General features: G+C 45.4%; 1 pseudogene; it reads right to left on the bottom strand.

Annotated features, from left to right (window-relative positions):
• The window catches only part of LOC119279519, a 6,810-nt pseudogene extending 4,804 nt beyond the window's left edge, over positions 1-2,006 (bottom strand).
• Between the last annotated feature and the right edge of the window lie 3,310 nt (positions 2,007-5,316).

The following is a 5,316-nucleotide window of genomic DNA, read 5'->3' on the forward strand; positions in this document are numbered from 1 at the left end:
CTCGTATGATATCGCCTTGGGCAGTTAGGTGGCGGTCATGTTGTGCTACTTCGCCTCGCCCTATCAGCATGATAACCTTGGCCGGAATTGCACAGAATATTTCTTGATAGCTTCAGTTGAACCTACAGCCTCCAGGGTACATGGGCATCTGTTTCTTGAGATGTGTGTATGCTTATGAAAATTGCGACCACAAGAAGGGAAGTTAACAATCCATTTTTTAGATGTTAATTAATTCAGCTTATATAGCGCGAAACCCTAAAATTGAAGTACTAAACCAACCATTTAAGGCTTTATTTTGTAAGTGGACAGCTTAAATGATTTTAAAAGTATAAAAAAATACAAGAGACTGATTTCATGATTATTTCATTACTTCTGTGAATTGCTTAAGTACAAAACTGTCTCCTATCAAGGTAATTCGGCTTCTGATATTATGGACGGGGATGATGAGTTCTAGTTCTTCAAACTGAGGTGATAGTAACCAACATGGAATAGATGGACGAGGGGTCAAACAATATATAGGAAGAACCACCAACCTTGCTTTCATCTTCTTGTGCCTTCTCATTAGTGTCCTGAGAATCTGCTTCCTGAGAGGCATCAGGTGCTTTGTTTTCCTCAGCCGCTTGTTTTTCAGCTTCTTCTTTAATTCTCTTTTCTTCCTTCTCTTTTATTAGGCGCTCCTCTTCCTCTGCCTTTTCTATTAATCTCTTTTGCTCTGCACAGCATGAACAGTATTGGACACATAAAAACTATCCATCTAAAATTAACATCTTCAACAACATTTACTCGATATACCCCTCTTTGCAAAACGACGAGTTAGCTATGAGAGCTCACCTTTGAGCTTGTCGACAAGCCCCTGGAGTATCTTCTCTTCACCCTTTAGTTTTGTTAACTCTGCTTCATCTTTAGCAATTGCCAATTTGGCCTTTTCAACTTCCTGATTCCGAATAACGACACCACTTTTATATGTAGCTACTTTCTTCTTTAACTTCTCCCTCGCCGCCTTGCCAGCTTCCCAGCATGTATTCTTGCAAGAATGCAAGTGCTATTGCTACCGTATTCATCACTCCCGTCACAGCAATCTAGCAAACAATGAGGAACAAGTAGAGCAAGTTATAAAAGGATCAATGGAATAGGAGCTCCAGCCAGTTTCTTGGTCTCTAGTCTTTGTTGTACATGTATCTTTAGTTTTAACAAAAACAAGTAAAGCAATGGAACAAAGAAAAGGCAACTGCTATTAGCCTCTTACCGCATATACCATCATTCACTCGCGACGAGATGGTGATTGGAGAATGTCCGGCATTCTTGCAGTAGAATTTCGCCTCCGGGCACGCGGATGTCCCTGCGCAGGAAAAAGGAAGCACGATTCAATGAACTGCTCTCTTGGTTCCAAAATTGGCACAAATCTAACAGAGAGAATATCCCAACTTTCACACATCTCCGGCACGAATGGATCCCCAAGACTCCCACAGTTTAAAACTAACGCGCACACGCCATGAAACTAAGGGAGCCTGGCTCTACAGCAATCTCGGAGAAATCACACCACAGGCGGAAGAAAAAGAGCATGTTTTAAAGCAAAGAGGAAGAAAGAGGCGGTACCTGGCTCGTCGGTGCCGTCGGGACAGTCGCAGAAGTCGTCGTTGAGCTGATCCCTGGTGAACTTGCCCGATCCGTCCCTGCACTTGATCACGCCGCCCCTGTAGTACGCCTCATCTGCGCCCAGCAACGCTAAATTAAGAACCGCATCTACCTGGCGTCGGCAGAGAAGGCGCAAAAGAAAGCAAAGCGCGGTCAGATCCGGGGGGAACCTTGCGGAGGGATGCCGAGGGTCTCGAGCGGCGGAGGGGATGCAGTGGCGGCGGCAGAGATCCATAGTAGGAGGAGGAGCGCGAGGACCCTCATGGCTGGCCGGAGCAGCAGTGGACGGGTCGGCGAACAGCGTGGGTTCGCTTCAGGTTTGGGTGTCACCAGGCAAAGAACCTCCGCCCCACAGGGAAAAACGGAACGAGCCTCGATTCTTTTCTTATTTTTCTTCACTTTTCTCCCCAACAACTACCCACAAATTTCCTCCCGACAGGGACGAGTCCATAAACGTAAATACGGTAGGCGGCCATTTCTGTATATGTTCGCCAGTAAATGACAATTCAAAAGTCAAATTTAATATTGATCTACACGGCGCGCTGGATCACACCAATGTCTGATTGCATGCCCGATCACAACCAAAAGAGACCAGTATACTTAGTTTCTAAAAATGTCCAAATCGAAAAGAACACCAGTCCGGCAGTCCGGCAAACCATGCAATTTTCTGCCATACCCGACCGGCGTCTGCTCCTCGATCAAGGTGTTGTCGCCGTCGCCTAGACAACCTCCACGTCCACCTCAGCTGCGTCCTCATTGTCCGCCACTATCAACTAATCTTTTTTGCCGCTGCAAACATCTGGTAACGGACGGATTGCACGATCATTCTTGCGTCGACATCCAAAGAGTCCAGATTCAAGGTTAACATTTTGGTGTCCTCCGTATTGGCGGCGATCTTCAACTTCTTTTTCTCGAGTGCGGCCTTCCTCTCTTCGATCATGGTCCTCCTCTCTTCGAGCATGAGCTTCCTGTCCGTCTCATCCATCAATAATTTAAACTTCTCCGCCATTTTCTCCTCGTGAGGTCCGAGCGCTTCACACATGCCTCCTTTTTCTTCGACAAGATGTCCTCAAACCTCTCCGCCAGCTTGGCCGCCGCACCTTCTCACTTAGCCCTCTCCTCCTCTCACTTCTTCCCCCATAAAAATCTTCTAACCTTCTTCGGCGGTTCTTGGGTTGGGTCGGTAGGGTCATCGGTTTCTTCCTCGTTCGCTTGGGCGGCGGTCTTGGCTATGAAAAGGTTCCACTTTGGTTGCCCATTCAATTTCAACCAACAATGCATGACGGTGAAGCTTTGCTTCTCCAACTTCTTGTACACCAAACAAGCACGAGAAGGCTACAAAGTGAAACAATGTCAACAATGCATATCCGGATAGTGAGCAACAAAACTAAGCATGTCCGGCTAGTGAGCAACAAAATTAAGCATGTCCAGCTAGTAGCAACAAAACTTAGCATGTCCTACTAGTGATCAACTAAACTAAGCATATCCGGCTAGTGAGCAACGAAACTAAGCATGTCCGGCCAGTGAGCAACAAAACTAAGCATGTCCGGCCAGTGAGCAACAAAACTAAGCATGTTCGGCTAGTGACCAACAAAACTTAGCATGTCCGACTAGTGATCAGCTAAACTAAGCATATCTGACTAGTGAGCAAAAAAATAAGCATGTCCGGCTAGCGATCAACTTACTTGCTCGGTGATTTGTGCATCGCTAGGCCACCGTGCCATGAGATGCTTCAAGTGCCCAAAATACTTCGACACAGCCTCTTGGATGGTGTACCATCCATGGTTGAGGGACTTTGGTTCACAGTTGCGGATGACCGCGTCGGAGTAGGGGGCGAAATGCTTGTGTTCGTGGAACCAAATGTGAATGTTGTTCCCAAATGTTGTGCCTTTTTGCTCTGTGCCATGGATCGGATCGAGGCTAGTGGCCAACCATGCATCGCCACTAGAACCCCCCACGGGCATGCGCCCATGATCTCCACCCCGCACGGGCACCATGCTCGCCAGCGCCACCTGACCTGCCCTATAAGTAGCCCCGGACCCCCTCTCTCCAACCCCCAACTCGATTCCACCAGAGCACCGTTAGGCTGCCCGCACCACCATCGTCCTCTCCGCCTCAACAGAGAGATCATCGGCGATATTCCGGCGTACCCCGACCACCTCGCGACCACCCAACCCGACCACGAGAACCACCACGCCATGGCGAACCCCCTAGACATCTTCTTCGAGCCCAAAGCCCCCTGCAACCTCGAGCTCGACGGAGGCCGAAGCTCAGTGCCGCCGTCGTCGTAACTCCGGTGAGCTCCTCGTCCGTTCGGTCACGCACCCTGTCCATTCGATTTCCCGTGCCTGTGCGCACTTGCTGACCAACTCACGCATCCAGAAGAGCCCACGTTTGAGCACACCGCTGACACCCGAGAGCTTAGCTATTGCACGCAACTCCGGTGAGCCTCCCCGATGTCATCTACGTCATCCCTAGCCCCGGCTAGGACCACCAGCAATCTCCCCGAGCTACATTGCGTCCAACCGTGCCCCACGCCACACTAGAACCCACATGGAGCATTCTCCCGACAACCTCCCGAGCCGTGCGCCGACGTCCTCGACATTTCTGACGAGTCTCCGATGACCTAGCTGCCGCGGTGAGCTCGATCTAATCAGGAACGTCCGATCTAGATCCAACGCATAGAGTAAATAACGGTATCAGCCAATTAGAGCCTGCCATGTAGCCAGCCTATCCAAAAACATTATCCAGAACAAAAGTCGTTAATTAAAAATAAAAGGCAATTTTGCAGAAAAGCCCCTAGAACTTCAAACCATCATAACTAATTATCGAGAGGAAGCGAGGAACAAATTGAATGATTCTTTTTTGCAAATGAAACCTTAGGAGATGAATTTTCAGAATAATTTTGGAAAAGGTAAATTTGAATTTCAAATATAATAGTTTAAATACTAATTAGGGCATAACTTTTAAGCTACAAATCCAAATTAGGTGTTTCCTTTTGCATTTTGTAGCTGGTGAAAAGTAGCTTAATTTAGAATACCATTTTTAAAATATATAAACTTATAAAATAGTTTTTGGACAGAAATTTAGCAACCCTAGTTTCACATTTATCTGAATTCATTTAGTGAAATAAAATTTGTAAATAAACCAAATTCAATTTGAATAAATCCTAGATTTGTTTGAAACATAATAGGACACCAAAAAAATATTTTGAAAAAATAATTTGGATCATAGTTTGAATTTATGGAAATGTAATGATAAACCATAGCTATTTTATAAAAGGAAATAGTAGAATGAATAATGGGTCACTTAAGTTTAATAATTAAATCATTATGACCTATGAAAAATGAACTTCAAATTGAAAGTCAAACTTGGGTCAAATAAATTCAAATAGTGCAAGTCAAAACTCAAATCCAAATCAATTGCATAAAATAGTGAGGTTTAGTTATTTAGAGTTCAGTTATTAAACTAAGTATGTCAAATTGAACCCATTAGGATTTTTAACCAAGATAGCTAACCCAAAATGAATGTTGTGGTGAAGTCAAATACCAACCAAACCTTGAACCCAATTTGGAAAGACCAAGTTAAATGAAATCAAATCAAACAATCCAACAGTTTGTGATGTGGAATTTGTATCGTTGCATTCATGCAAGTTTTCCCTTTGCATGAATTGTGTGCTTA

The sequence above is a fragment of the Triticum dicoccoides genome, chromosome 3B (assembly GCF_002162155.2).
Source record: "Triticum dicoccoides isolate Atlit2015 ecotype Zavitan chromosome 3B, WEW_v2.0, whole genome shotgun sequence".
NCBI lineage: Eukaryota > Viridiplantae > Streptophyta > Magnoliopsida > Poales > Poaceae > Triticum > Triticum dicoccoides.